This window comes from Raphanus sativus, chromosome 4 (genome assembly GCF_000801105.2).
Source record: "Raphanus sativus cultivar WK10039 chromosome 4, ASM80110v3, whole genome shotgun sequence".
NCBI classification, from domain to species: Eukaryota; Viridiplantae; Streptophyta; class Magnoliopsida; order Brassicales; family Brassicaceae; genus Raphanus; species Raphanus sativus.
In genome coordinates this window covers 45827094-45843174 of record NC_079514.1, presented here as the reverse complement: position 1 = coordinate 45843174, position 16081 = coordinate 45827094, and the positions used below count along the sequence as shown (strand labels likewise).

The 16081-nt window shown below is 32.0% G+C and overlaps 1 long non-coding RNA gene and 1 pseudogene across 1 annotated transcript; one reads left to right on the top strand and one right to left on the bottom strand.

The window, feature by feature from the left end:
* Nucleotides 1–7123: 7123 nt before the first annotated feature.
* On the bottom strand, nucleotides 7124–8951 carry LOC108851162 (F-box/FBD/LRR-repeat protein At3g52680-like; annotated as a pseudogene).
* A 1731-nt stretch (nucleotides 8952–10682) lies between these two features.
* Nucleotides 10683–11533, top strand: LOC130511491 (uncharacterized). The gene is made up of 3 exons (XR_008944969.1): nucleotides 10683–11044; nucleotides 11163–11197; nucleotides 11301–11533. It is a non-coding gene; the product is annotated as an uncharacterized LOC130511491 (long non-coding RNA).
* Nucleotides 11534–16081: the final 4548 nt, after the last annotated feature.

Here is a 16081-nt window from a genome sequence, read left to right as displayed (position 1 = left end):
CTCATTCATCATTACATGTATGTGTTGTGTGTTTTCTCAAAACATCCCTGATCATACAAATTTGAATAACAAAGCCACATACAAATATATTATTTTATAATATAAAATATATGTTTTCTGATTTCACATTTCATATATTATTTTCTGATTTCACATATCATATATTATTTTATAATATAAAATCTCTCCACATATTTTGTGCTATTGTTAAAGTTTTATTTTCTTTTGGACTCTATTGAATATATGAACCTTTTTGGTTCTTGTATTTTTTGATGTGAATCTTCCATTAATGCTTTGGTTTTAAGGGTTTTATGTGTTTTGTTTCAACTTTTTTGTGTGTATAGAGGAGATTATATAGAAATTATGACAGACATATTATACAAAATGGAAATTAGTTAAAAACTATAAAAATGGAAAGATTAAAATATATCATTTTTTGAAGTGGGTTGCAACATAAAAATTGTAAGTTGGTGCTAAATAAGAGCTTGTAGTTTATTTAGAAATTTAGTTTATTCAAAACATGATATCTACACATCCCTAATTTAACTATAGTTTAGCCAATCATAAATGACGATAGAATATTAAAATAATCAAACAGCAATTAATTTTCCCATAAATTAAGCTTATAGATTCATACGTAATAAATTGAAAAATCCTCAATTGTAATTTAATTTGGGTAGGTTATTTTACGTGATGATCAATTACAACTTTTTTATTTCATAATTTTTATGAGTATTAAAATTAATATAAAGCCCGTATATAATATTCATCATAATATAAGCTGCTTAGATGATTGTCCAATGTTCCCAAAAGAAAAATAGACCATTTAACAAATATCGAATACCATTTTTATTCATTTTTCGTAATATGAAATAAAGTATTCAATATTACTTATAAGAAATAAAAAAAACAAATCCCCTACTGAAAAATATTGAAACCAATGCAATTATATATAATATAGAATTTGACTCACAGTTACTCCTTATCAAAAATATTGAAACCAAACGTATGACGTAAAAATATACCATTTAATAAAGATGAAAAAAATTATTCATTTTTGATAATATGAAATGAAGTTAATATATATTTACCAGAAAGAACATATAGCATGAGATTATATATATTTCTAAAAATAACATATAGCATGAGATAGACCGTAATATATAATATAAGGAGCATCGATAATTGTTTTACATTTGAGGAAGACGTGTAGATGTTTGTTTGATAATCTGTTTTTTTTCCTTGATATGCTATAGCTGTAAGTGTAGTATAGTTGATTGTCTATGTGTAGATCCATGTTTGATTGACATGTGATAAATGTAATAAAACAATATGATATGCATGTGTATAATTCTGGCGAACGTTTGGCGAACGTTTTATTCTATGGTGAAGCCAGTGGCAGTTCTTGTAATTTTTCTAGTAATCAGTGGGTTCTATCAGAAAGAGGCTGAGAGCAGTTATCAAGCTGATACATCAGCAATGGCATGCTCGTAAATAAGTTGTATTTTAATGGTATTCTCAAAATCTGTTTCTCTTTTAATAATAAGGGGATAACATGATATTTTCTCCTTTGTATATTACTCATAAAATCACTTATAAATCTAACCAAATCCAAATCTAAATCAAATGTTTAAATAAATCCTTACTATTGAATAACACGTGATTTTAAAATCTATTTTAAAATCACAGAACTAATAACAAGTGATTTGAATATATATTTCAAAATCATATAACCAATAACACTAGATTTGATTTGGATTTTCAAATTCATTAAAATGTACAAACCAATAACACCTCCTAAGGAGTCGATGGGCTTTACTAAAGCGTTGATTTTCTGAATGGTGTTAAACTGAGAGCATATCACTGGTCGACCAAATATATGGCAAGAATAGTTTTGAAAAATCCGAAAATAGTGGTAGTCTTATGTAAATAACTTAAAAACTTAAGGATTAAAATCATAATAAGGATTATGCTTTAATAGTATAGATACGTATAAAATCTCTAAAATTAAAAAGTGGCTGCAAGCAGATTTATTTCTAGAGTAAAAATGGGATTTTACAAAGTTAAAACAAAAAAAAATTATAACAAACAAATCTACAGCTTATATTCTACGACTAAAAATATAAATCTATAGTTCATCCCAATCACCTCCGTAGTAAAAATAATATAATACAGTTGATAGATTATTAAAAGTTCCTTTTCCTCACAAGACAAAGTATTTTGTAGCGATACTATGTATACTAGATAATTCTCACATGTTCACATATAGAGGTGTCAAAATGGGTAAAAACCAGTGGGTTGACCCAAACCAAACCAATCCATAATCCTAATGAGTCAATAATTTGAGTGTTAATGGATAAATGGTTTTTATGGGTTAGTGGGTTTAGTGAGTTGGATCAATATTGGTTTGGATCAAAATGGGTTTATGGGTTACCCAATCCAACCCAATTTTTTGTCGTATACTTATCTTTTCTTCTTCCTCTCTCTCTCTTTTTTTTTTCTTCTTTCGTGAAAGGTATTGATCTCTCTTTCTCGATGATCTCAACAAACCTTCTCATCGATCATCCCTTTCTCCCTTACGTGAGCGGCTCACGGTGAGCCTAGATACTCCTCTCCAAAGGTGTGAGTCAAAACTCATCGATCAGCAACTCATCTTCCTTGTAAGTCAAAACTTTATTTTCTTCAATTTGATCTTATGGGTCACTGATTTGGAATCGATTATAGGTTATGGGTTTGGAAAAATCTGTGATTAATGTTCAAATTTTCGATATATAGGTTCTGGGTCGCAACTTGAGTCCAAACCCGTTTGAAGCTCTTCCGCAATCAAACTTGTAAGTTCATCGTTTAGTTTATTTGAAAATCAAGTTGGTGAGTTATGGGTTTGTCAAAATCTGTGCATAGATTTAGGAATCTGAGTTATGGGTTTGAGTTTCTGAATCTGTTGATGATTTTGGAATCCTTACAGTGTGAAACAAAGCTCGTTCCTGGCTCAAAGCTCGTTCCTGGCTCAAAGCTCGTTCCTGGCTCAAATCATCACATCATATCAGCTCGTTCCTTACTCCACGGTTTGTCCATTGTTCCTTACATGAATTTAGTAGAGAATTTAATGGCTCTGGTTCATTTCTTTTCTGATGTCTTTGAATTTATTTCTCTGCAGTAACTTAATCCGGCCACAGACTTGTTGCATACAGAAGCAACAAACTTGTAAGTTCACCTCTCTAACAATTAAGCTCATGAAATATGCAAATTGTTTCTCTTCATTCCTTAAAGATTTTTAAGTCTTTCATATTAGTAATTTTGCTTCATTTTTAAGTCTTGTTCTCAATAGATAAGTTCCTTTTGCTTAGTGATTTTGTAAGTTCACTTGCAGAAATCTATGGTTCATGTCTAAGACCAGATTCTATTTTTGTAGTCTTTGCTGTTTGAAGTGTCAATGAGATGATGAATAATGAAGAATATCCTCTAGTCAGTGGTGGTCAATCATCCACGGGTGCATCACAATCTGCTCTAGTAAGTTCTAATTCTTCAAAAAGAGCTAAGAGATCAACTGCTTGGGATTATTTTACAATAGAAAAAGATGAGAATGGTCAAGAGAGAGCATACTGTAAAAAGTGTCCAAAGAGCTATTTGTGGTTGCCAACTAGTGGAACTTCTAATTTGAACCGTCATTCTGAAAAATGCTCAAGTGGTTTGGATGTTGAAAGAAAGGAAAGGAAGTTTGACGATAAAGTTGCTAGGGAAAAGTTTAGTCGAGTGATAATTAGACATAATCTTCCTTTCCTTGCTGTTGAATACGAGGAACTTAGAGATTATCTAAGTTATTTGAATCCAGATTATAAGTGCTATACTAGAAATACTGCCGCAGCTGATGTAGTTAAGACTTGGGAGAAGGAAAAACAGAAGTTGAAGTCTGAGTTAGTAAATATTCCTAGTAGAGTGTGTCTGACTTCTGATTGTTGGACTGCTACACCCTCTGGCGATGGATATATTGTGTTGACTGCACATTATGTTGATCAGAAGTGGATTTTGCACAGCAAGATTTTGTCCTTCTGTAATCTGCTTCCTCCCCACACTGGTGATGCTTTAGCTAGTAAAATCCATGAGTGTTTGAAAGAGTGGGGCATCGAGAAAAAAGTGTTTACTCTGACTCTGGATAATGCTACATCTAACAACTGTATGGAAGAAATTCTGAAGGACATGCTGAATTTAGATGATAATCTGTTGTGTAAAGGGGAGTTTTTTCATGTTTGTTGCTGCGCACACATCTTAAACCTTATAGTACAAGATGGTTTAAGTGTTATTGGCGGTGCATTGTCCAAGATCAGAGAGACTGTGAAGTATTTTAAGGCTTCGGTTGCTAGAAGAATAGCGCTTGCAGAGTGTGTAGAAGGTAATGACGAAGTGGTTATGTCATTGGATGTTCAGCATAGATGGAACTCGACCTACTTGATGCTTGAGAAAGCCTTGAAGTACGAGCGTGCTTTAAATAGGTTTAAAGTACTTGACAAAGTCTACAAGCATTGCCCTTCTAGTCAAGAATGGAAGAGGGCAAAGATTATCCATGAGATTTTGATGCCCTTTTACTGTATTACCACTCTGATGTCCGGGACAAGCTACTCAACATCGAACTTAAAATTTTGGACATATTTGGAAGATTCAATGTCTATTGGAAGTGAACAGGAACAATGATGACAGTGTCATTCGAGATATGATCTCTAAGATGAAAAAAAAGTTTGATAAGTATTGGGAGCAATATAGTGTCATTCTTGCAGTGGGTGCTGTATTGGATCCTAGGATGAAGTTCAGGCTTTTGAAGCGTTGCTATGATGAACTTGATCCATTCACTTCAGAAGGAAAAATAAAACAGCTTAAGGAAAAGCTTTATGAGCTCTTTGAAGAATACAGGAAAAAGTTTCCTTTGACTCCTGTTGTGAGTTCTTCAAGAGTTGATTCCCGTGTTTCAAAACGAGGAGGAGGGAGCTTGGGCGTGCAAGATGTAAGTTTTTTGTTCCATCCTCTGTTTAATATGTCTCGTTGGTTCTAGCGTTGTGTTTATCTCATTTGAAATGATTTGACGATGCAGGATTTGTTTGACTTGGATGATGTTCCTGATTATATGGAAGAAGGGAAGTCTTCTTTAGATATGTATCTGGAAGATCCTAAGCTAGATATGAGGAATCATCCTAATCTGAACGTTTTGCATTATTGGAAGGAAAATAGAAATCGTTTTGGTGCACTCACTTACATGGCAATGGACATCCTTAGCATCCCCATTACCACCGTAGCATCTGAATCTTCATTTAGTATTGGTTCTCGTGTGATAGACAAATATAGGAGCAGGTTGTTGCCTAGTAACGTCGAAGCTCTGTTGTGTACTCGTTCTTGGATACATGGTTACACGCTTGATGATGAAGGTATATATATTTTTGTCTTATAATAATAACGTCGAAGCTCTATATGTATATGTGTATAAAAGTTTAATACTATTATCTTGTGAAATTGTAGATGATAATGGCGAAGGTGAAACGGTGGTTATTAGACCGGGTCCAAATGATGTGGAAGAAGCGGTCACACATGCACCAAAGGAGTAAGTCTCGCACTAGACTTAAGAAAGATGATACTATGTTTCTTATCAGACATTAGACTCAAAAAAATGAACTGAAACCAGACTCCACTTTGAAATTGTGTTTGTTGGATTGGTTCATAGCTTCTGGTTTTAATTAAGCATTCTCGAGGCTTGAAGATTGCAGTTTGCTTGAACTCTACTTCTTGAATATTTTACAGGAGGATTTCCACAAGAAAGTAAAGACAAAAACAGGAGAGGACATGATTAAGTATCAGCCTGAAGATATCAGAGTCTTGTCATTTTTCTTTTGTTGAAAACTACGAGAGTATGACAAATGATATGGTTACGTACTGCTGCTTTAATTTTTCTTTGCGTTCATGTTTATAGAACCATTCTCGATCGGAGACTACCATGAAAACTTTTTGCTTTTCTTATATATAAACATATCATTTTATATTTTGTTGGAGTTTGAATTATTATATTAAATATATTGTGCTCAAATATTTTGATGAGTTATACTATATAATTTGTTAATTTCTGATTAGTATTTTTTGTTATTAAATCTTAGTAAGTTATATGGTAATTTTATTGTGATATAATAAATATATGTAAATTATGTTTATTAATAGCATTTTTAATGGGTCAACCCATTAAAACCACTAACTCATTAATTTATATGGGTTGTGGTTTAATCCAAACCATTTAGCTAATGGGCTGGATTAACCCATGATCCAGAAACTGCTTAAACCATTTGGGTTTGGATTGGTTTGATTTGGTTTATCCATTTTGACATATATACTCACATATATAAATGTTTATAAAATAAATAATATTATAATAATTAATTGATATTTTACTTATAAATTGAAATTATTGTATAGTTTATAATGATTTATATCATTTAATTAGATATATGATTTTAGTTCTGAATATATCTAGTCGGTTTGATTTTTGGTTCGGATTTATGTTTCAGATATTATTTAGGACCTTCCAATATGTTTAGGGGTATTTCATTTTTTGGATCCTAAATACCCGAACCAACCCAAAAAATCTATATACTTTAGCACTATGAACGTATATGTGACAAAATGTGATCTGCAAGAACTTAATGTGATTTGTTGTCTGTGATTAATCATAAACATAAATATTTAATTAAAAAGAAGGGAAATGAAATATATAAGAATGCATCATCATAGTGAAATAAAAAGGAATAAAATTCAGATTTTTTTTGAAAATGTCCACAACGATAACCGATTAAACTAAAAGCGACATATTTTTTCAATCTTTATACTATAATTAATCATGGTAAGAACTAACTTGACTGCGGCACGTATGAAACTGATTTATCAACTAATATTATAGATATATTTTAATAATGTTGTCAATCGCTCGTATATACTCTCTGTTTCATTTTAATTGATGTTTTAGAAATATTTTTTATTTCAGATTAGATAATTTTTTGAAATTTTTTTGCAAGAACTTAATGCGATTTGTTGTTTGTGATTAATCATAAACATAAATATTCAATTTAGTTAAAAAAATAATGGAAAGGATATATATAAGAATGCATTATCATACTGAAAGCAAAAGGAATAAAATTGAGAAAACTTTTTGAAAAAGTCCAAAACGATAACCGATTAAACTAAAAGCAGACATATTTTGTTCACTCTTTATACTGTAAGTATAGAATTCTTTTGAAATTATTCAAACTTGAACACAAGGTGGCATGTTTTAGAAGTCTTGAGCACACCATCCAATTTTTTGCGCGTCCTACATCTCTGTTTCAACTTGTCAAGCTGGCCCGGTTCAATGGGATCTGTAGTGAAAGTTGCATTCTTCAACCCTCGTGCATTCTTTAGGATATATGTAGCCACTTCTTCTTCCTTTTCTCTTTTCCAATCGTATCCTTCTCCACACAAATGTCTCTAGATGTGACAACAAACATTCAGGAACACATTTTGGCTTATTCCATTCCCAGCCGAGCACATGATAATCAGGATTACTCATATATATCTGTATCCAAAGAGAAAAGAGGAGTAATCGATGTATATAAATACTAGACCATTACAAATAGCTAGCTGAATAATAAAAAAGAAAATGTCTTACACCAACGAGCTTCAAGACTTGTAGTTTAGGTGAACGTTCGAGCATCCAAGTAAGTAGATCATACCAGCCTGGTTCATGCGTATATATCTGTAGATATACCAGTTGATAGAAGATACATCCAGTAGGAGGATATATAGTCTATCCATGAGACGAAATTAAAAACATATACAAACAATGAAATAACCAAAAACAATTAAAGTGGAAATATAAAAAAGTTACCTCCGAAGTTGATACATTCAAGACAAGACATCTGACTGAAACGATAGATTCACTGATTACATTAGTAACTCTGCCAATATATGCCTCCACCAGCTCCGGTGCATTCAGTGAAAACTGTTGACATTCTAACCCTCCAATCTCTAAGTATTTCAGAGAAGGAACATCTATCACATATCAAATAAACTCGTCATCATCATTGTCATCATAAATCCTTAATATCTGCAAAGAAGGGACTTTGATTGTGAATAAGTTCACATTATAATCGTATGATCGTTCCACAATGAGTTCTTCAAGTCTAGGACAGCTAGATAAAAGGTTACAAATAGATTCATCGTTTGTGTAGAACGTTTGAATAAGACGTAGCGTTTTTAGAGACTTCATTGAACCGGGTGCAGGGAGATCTACACGAATTAGACTCCCGAGTTCCAAAGTCTCTAGTGTATCACAAGTACACAAGCAACTCGGAAATACGAATTCGTAGACCTCGAATGGCTCGATGAGGAATTCGAGTACCAGTGTACGCAAATTTAGAGCAAACGCAGTTTTAATCCAATGTACAACATCTACTGCATCAGCTTTATCTGATCCGAAGCCGAGTTGAAAACTCTCTAGAACCTTAGGTTCATATGAAACGAGAGACTTGTGAACAGTCTCTGAAAAGGTTTGGTGTTCACTCTGGTAATCCTCAGAATTATATTTGAGTTTTGGCACCGACTTCCAACGAGACTTCCATTCTTTAGACAAGACACTCGTTGACACGACATTTTTTATTGGAACTAAAGAAAGGATTTTCAGAATCAAATCTTCAGGCAACTGACTGATCTTGTCCTCAGCCATGATACCTCTCTTTGGAAAACTTTATACTGCAAAAAAAAAGGTCAGAGAAAAATATAAGCGTTTCAGTTGGTATCACAATTCACAACTCTTTTAAACAAAGAAATATACCCTTTTCAGTTGCTGTTGATAGTAAAATCCTTCAGATTAATGCACTGCTATTTGAAGATATTTTTGCCCAAATTTGTTTGCACAAATCAAATCTCAAAAGCCCCTAAATATTAAGGGGGGCTTATTGGACCCGTGATTTGAGAGAATTCCAGAATTTTTCTAAATCCCTCCTTATTGTATCTATACTATTAAAGCAGGATCCTATTGGTTTTTTTACTAAAAATACCCTCTTCTTTACTAACATTGCATATTTTATTAAGGGCAATCAAGTAATATAAATAACATATCTATATTGGGTCATTTTTTTGAATCCAGCCCACTGTTCACATCAGATCTCTCTTGGACCATATGGGCCGATTAAGAAATCAGATCCAATTCTTATTTTTTTCTCCAAGTTCTAATAATTTTTTTCAACCATTCTTAATATTTTGTGTAGTGAACAAATATTAATCACTTAGTTATTATGTTTTTCAATATAATTTAAGCATTCATAAAAAATTGAATTTTTTCATTGAAAAGTAAAAATCTTTACTAAAAGTATATAATTTTTTTATTTAAAAAATTAACCACATAATAAAATGAATTTATTAGAGTTATACCAACTTAATTTATTAAAAATAAAGTTTAAGTTTAGAAACATAAATACTCATTAGACCTGGACATTCGGGTACCCTTTCGGGTACGGATCGGTTCTTTCGGGTATCGGGTTTTTCGGGTTTTGAAATTAAACCCTATTCGGGTATTATAAAATTTTGGATCAGGTTCGGGACCGGTTCTTTGGATATAGAAATTGAGAACTCATTCAGATATTTATTCCGGGTCTGATCGGGTTCGGGACCGTGATTTTTGGGTCGGTTTTGGGTTGGTTCTTCAGGTTCGGATATTGTGCTCAGATCTATACTCATTTAAAATGAAACACGATAAAGAAAGATAAAAAGCTTAAGTATTTTATAAAAAAAAACAAATATATGAAAATATGACATTTACTAAATATTTGTCAATTTTAAAAAAAATAAAGGAAAATAAACTCGCGCTTTGAAAGCGCGGGTCAAAATCTAGTATGTAGTATTTCTAAAACCCATTTTAAATCCAGGCTTATTGTATTAGGCATTTATTCAAATTCTATTAAATCCACCCTTATTGGAAAATTAGGATTTGATCCATAAAATAAATGAAGAATTATTCTGAATTATCTGAGAAATAGTTTATAGCTGAAATCTCAGTAAAACAAATACCATCTAACGAGATGGTATTTTGAAAAGTGAAAAAATCTTTTTTTTTTATATTTGAAGCCAGATAATGATCGTGGAAAAAAACCTCCGATACTGCACCAATACTTATTCAGTCGTACATTTGGAGGTTGCATTTTCTGTTTCCAGTGATTGAGTTTGGCTCAATTGAATTGTAACCATAGGTTTTTTTTTGTTAACAACTGTAATCATAGGTTGCCAGTTCATGTATTCTCTGTCTCAACTAAAGCTCCCCAGTCCTGGTACAACTGCTCAAATCTATCGTGAAGCTCTTCCCTTTTCCTAATTGATGGTGACTGGAAGTTTGGAGTTTATACTAGCTTAAAGCCTAAGAGATCAATCTATACTTTTTTTTTTGAAACACGATCAATCTATACTTATTTATCTTGTATAAAATCCTACTATAACATACTATCTTTGGGTTTTCCCTTTTTAGTGTTCTTACTTTTATGATTTAGACATTGCTTGTGTTACCTCTTATCTACAGATATGTATCATGATCATCACACCGGCCAAATTGGATCAGATTCTACCATGGTTGTACTTCCATGAGGTTGTATACGTCTCCATATTTTTACTTTTTGTAGAAGACAAAGCTGTTATACCCAGCATTTTGAAAGTGTTGGAGTCTATTCCAGTTAGTCGAGTTACCTTCCAAAGGTTAATATTGCATATCTGCTATACATATCTTTAGCTCTGGAAGGAATTAGGTATAGGTTTTGTCTTTCTGTGTTCAGAAAATTGTAACATTGGTTGTATCTTCTATTATCGACCAGTTAATGTCATCTCTTATTTTTTTCTGCTTCATCAGATCGATTTGGAATAAGACATTGTTGTTTTACTTCTTTTATAGGCCCTGAAATTTTGAGTTAATTGTCAAACAGTATCTCAATATGCATGAAAAGGGCTACAGGAGGGAGTGTGTGTTATCAAGAATTTGTTTGTTTCAGCTAATTATGTGAGTGACAGCTGGTTTGCATTTCTTGCATCGATTATTTCAGAGCTAGGACGTTGGTGAATTTTCCTTATATGATCCAGATCTGATTATGAATAGTTATTGTGGTTTTGTTTTTAAGGAACATAAGATGATATCAATGAGCCTGTTACAAAGGTATAACTCTGATTCTTTCTTTCTTTCTTTTTAATCGAAGACAAAACTCAAGAATCATGGTGCAACATTTTTTTTTTGGTGTTATGTTCGTGTTATTTCTCAGATATGTTTGGTGCACGCACGTGATGTTTAAGAAGAAATATGGAATGTACAAAGAAGCACACAAAAAATCTCAGTTACTATATGGACTTATGGTAATGATAAATCAATCAGTTGCTCGGATTCAAGATCGCATGCGATATGGTTTCTGAAATCAACACAATATGGATTGATCGTTAATACATGAGTGAGATTGTTACGATGGAAAATGAAAACAATTTGGTAGTTGATGCTAAAAAGTCCATGTCTTGTATTAAACGTGATGAGAATTTTCTATTTCATGTCGAAAGAGTATAATCATGTGTTATCTTTATACAAAAAGGTTTTTTCTTTCCGAAAAACTGTTCTGAAAACTCTTCAAATCTCTTCAAATCATTTCTTAAAGATTTGCTCAAATCCCAGATCTTTTTAAAATTCCTTGGATTTGATATATATTGAAATTCTCTCAAATCACAAGTTCAATAAGCCCCCCTAAGATTTTTTGTTGTAAATTGAAGATTTTGTTCTCAGTTGGTGGTCTTTAGACATCTAACATATTTAAGATGAACCATAGGTATCTAAGAAGAGAGAAAACCAGAAGAATCATTCATGGCTCTGATACCATACAAAAAAAACTCGAAAAGGTTGAAAAGATTTGAAGAAAATTATTTAGTTTTGCTTTGTTATTTACTTTGTTAGATTCGAGTGCATCGTTTTATAAAGGATCTATGTCAATGCCAACTTAAGGTTCATGATCCGAGAGTAAAACATATCTTTTGCAATATTTGTTTGATGATGTGTTTTATTTTTACTCGTTGTACTGATTTTGTGTAGATAAGATGCTATAATTTTGGTTAATGTAACCGTTGTAAATTTTTAAAAAATGATTTAATTTTACATTATTATTTATTAAGTTAGATTTGATTATTTTGATTTATATAAAAGAAAAATATAGAAAAAGGACATGTGTCAAAGCCAACTCAAGGTTCATGATCTCAGAGTAAACCATATATGTTTGCAATCTTTGTTTGATGACGTTTTTTACTCGTACTCGTTGTACTAGTTTTGTGTGGATAAGAAGATATACTTTTGGTCAATGTAACCGTTGTATATATAAATAAATAATTTAGTTTTACATTCTTATTTATTTAGTTAGATTTGAGTATATCGGTTTATATAAATTTTTTTAGAAAATGACATGTGTCAAAACCAACTCAAGGTTCATCCGAGAGTAAATTATATCTGTTTGCAATCTTTGTTTGATGACATGTTTTACTCGTACTTGTTGTACTAGTTTTATGTGGATGTTATATTTTTGGTCAATGTAACTATGTATATCTTAAAGAAAATGATATAATTTCACATTCTTATTTATTTAGTTAGATTTGAGTATATCTATACTATTATTTGCGAAATAATTTTTTGCAACGGAGTTCTCACGTTAAAAGTTAGAGCGGTCAAAGTCGATGATACCCTTAGTAAATCATTATATATATTTTATTATATATTTATATATCTGATTATATATAAATATAATAATCAGTTAACCAAAAAAATAAAAGAAAAATGTGTTTACAAAGTATAGTTCATGTTTATCGTAATGTCCATCGCTTTATTATCAAATTTTATATTTTACTTAAAATAAAAAAATCACTTCTCAAATAATAGTATAGATTTTTTTTTTTTTTTTTTTTGATGAAATTTCAAATTTATTCATCCTTTTCGGGAACTGGCATTTACAGAAGATCATATGTATGCTTTAGCTACTTTCCTATAAAAGTGAAAACTAAGAAAAAATAACTATGGAGAAACCTTCTTACGAAGTGTGTGAAAACCATCTCTGTAGCAACCCTGCATACTTGTGTCCAGCTCTGTATTTCAAAGACGAAATACGGTTCCTCATCATCTTATCAATTTTCCCTCGCATGGCCTCTGCTGTTATCCAACTTGTGTGATGACGTCTTGCATTCCGCTCTCGCCATAGCTGATAGATGGTCATCTGGAAGAGCATTTTTAAGAGGATGGTGTCTAAAGTACCAGCTCTCTGCCCTTGGAGATTCTCTAGAGTCAGCTGCCAGTCAGGATCAATATGAGTACCAAGGATGCGATTCGCTAATCCATGCCAGACCGTGAAAGAGTACGGGCATGCAAAAAACAAATGGTCCCTTGTCTCATCTCTTTCGCCATATAGAGTACACTCTTGAATCATCCCCCAAGCGCGCATCCTGTCTCCCGTTGCGAGCCTGTTCCTGACTGCTAACCATGTAATAAAAGAAAACCGAGGAATCCCTTGCGCAAACCATACCACCCTGCTCCATTGCACTGTATCCTTTTTCACTCTTATCTGCTCCCAGGTCTTAGTAGTCGAGAACTTTTCCTGGTAGTCATCTTCTCCCTGTTTCCAAAGAACGATATCTCTTCCTCGATGGGGAGCAGGAACTGTCTCTGCCACAATGGTATCATATAAGCCATGGTAGTGACGACTACGCTGCCCACGAATGGCCCACGAATTCTGCTTTACTGCATCACTAACTGTAGCACGACGAGGCAGTCCTATATAGGTAGTTCCCACTGCTCCAGTTATATCGATCAGTCGACCCTTGCCCAGCCAGTTATCAAACCAGAAGTATGTTGATTGCCCATCCCTAACCAATAGTATAGATTTTTAAAAATTAAAAATTCAAAGTATATGAAATAATAAAAACAAGTATGTGTTATATATGTAGTAAATCAAACCAAAATATCATTATTCCATAAATTATCATATTTTGAGTGTAATGTTTGATATGTGGTTATGTTCTCAATTCTCATGGTTTTATAGATTCTACTGATGTTTAAGAAGATAAAAATGAGGCAAAATGATAAAAATAGTTGAAAAAGAATTTGTTAAAAAAACAAAATATTTTACCCTTGTAATTTTTAAATATATGTATTAATAAGTATTTTATAAAAAAGATTATGTCCGCATGTGCGGGCAAAACACCTAGTTGGTTTGTATAAAAGAACAATATAATCCACTTCCAGTTTGAAGCGTAAAGAGAAAAACTTGTGAGACTGTGTGGATTGTCCTTTTTAAACCATGAAATGATACAGAACCGAGATACATAAATTATCAATAGATTTCCTTGTTTCTCTGGACTCCAAGTGATGAGTCCAAATCTGAAGAGAAGTAGAGTTTTATTTTCACCATACTTTTCATACAAAGAAGTATCTTTTTCTAGAGAAAAAAGTCTTATATCAAGATGATGCATCTTATGAAAAACAAGAGAAACAAGAGAATTGCATCTAACTTAACTAATACTACAGTACCACATCATATGCTGCTTCGTTTGCTGCTGTTCAAACCGAGTCTCCTATAAGGTGGTGAATGCCTTAGGCCCTTGGTGGTGGTTTTAGCAGTGATGCTAGTCCATAGACTGTTGTCTATCATGGTCAACACATTACATCAGTACACTAAGTTTTACAGTAAACACATGAAATCAATACAATATATAAACATGAGAATATGAGATCAACATATACCTAGGTGATGGTTATCATTTTAATGTATTAGTAAGTTTTAATCATAAAACACCTTTAGAAATTAAAAAGAAATTTAAATGGTCATAAATTTGATTTTCGATGGGAATGATTAATTCTCCTAAGCATATTAATTTAGTTTAGTTAAAACCCCAGTTTAAATAAATGTAGAAACTTTCTAGTCATTCAAAAATAAAATAAGAAATAATTTAAATGGTTTAAAATAGAATCTAAAAAAATATGTTGACATCAAAGTTTTTCCACATCTTAATTTAAAAATAGTTTATTGACTTTATTGCATTTGTCCATAAATAAAATAAAATATATGTTTTAAGGGAAATTTCATTGTACGACAATCAAAAAATTATAATTCATTATCTAAATAAAAAAAGTTGACCACAATATTCGACATATTTTTTTATCATATATGCTAAAATACCCTTCAAAAGTAATCGGTTGACTGCTTTCTATTTTTTTATTTTTTCTTTCTTTCTTTCTTTTCTTTATTTCTTTCTTTCTATGTTTTTCTCTCATAGCAACGAACATGAACAAACCAATCTGTCTTGATAACCTATATCTATACAATCGGAATCACTATCACCATTGGTTGTCTCGTCCTCACTACCGTACGCTGTCGTTCCATTTTCTTTTAACTTCCACTACCGTCTGTGCTTCTCTTCCATACACTGCATCAACAAATAAAATTTCATTCTCCGCCGCAGTCACATGTACAATCTACACCGCTGTGTAATATCTTATGTTGCCGTGAGTGACCCGAAACTGATTGAAGAAAATGAGCAGTTTTTGTTTATTATGTGATATTCTATTATATGTGTATAGAATAGAATGTAAAGCAATATATATTATGCTTAATCCTCTTATTATTAAAAGAAAAGAAAACTTCAAGACTAACCTTAAATTAGTAGATTAATTAGTAGATTAATAACAACTATGCCATTTTAGCTTATGTGTCAAACTTAGAGACCTGCTCAACCATATTAATTGTTAGACCTTTAATTACTAGAGAATTTTCAATAGTTGCCATTGGTATTTATATTACATATTTTGTTAGTGCATTATAAGTTATAACATAAACCAATTAATAGGTGGGCATGTGCATGTCGTCGCCTTCAACTTCACACGACCATTAACATCCTTAAGAGAAACAGAAAAATAGAATTTTTCCTTTTTATTATTTTCTGGGGAAAAAGTAAATCATTCCCATCCCCTATGTTTCTTCTTGCTCTAAGAACTAATGTTCATGTCTGGCCGTGGATTGATGTTGTT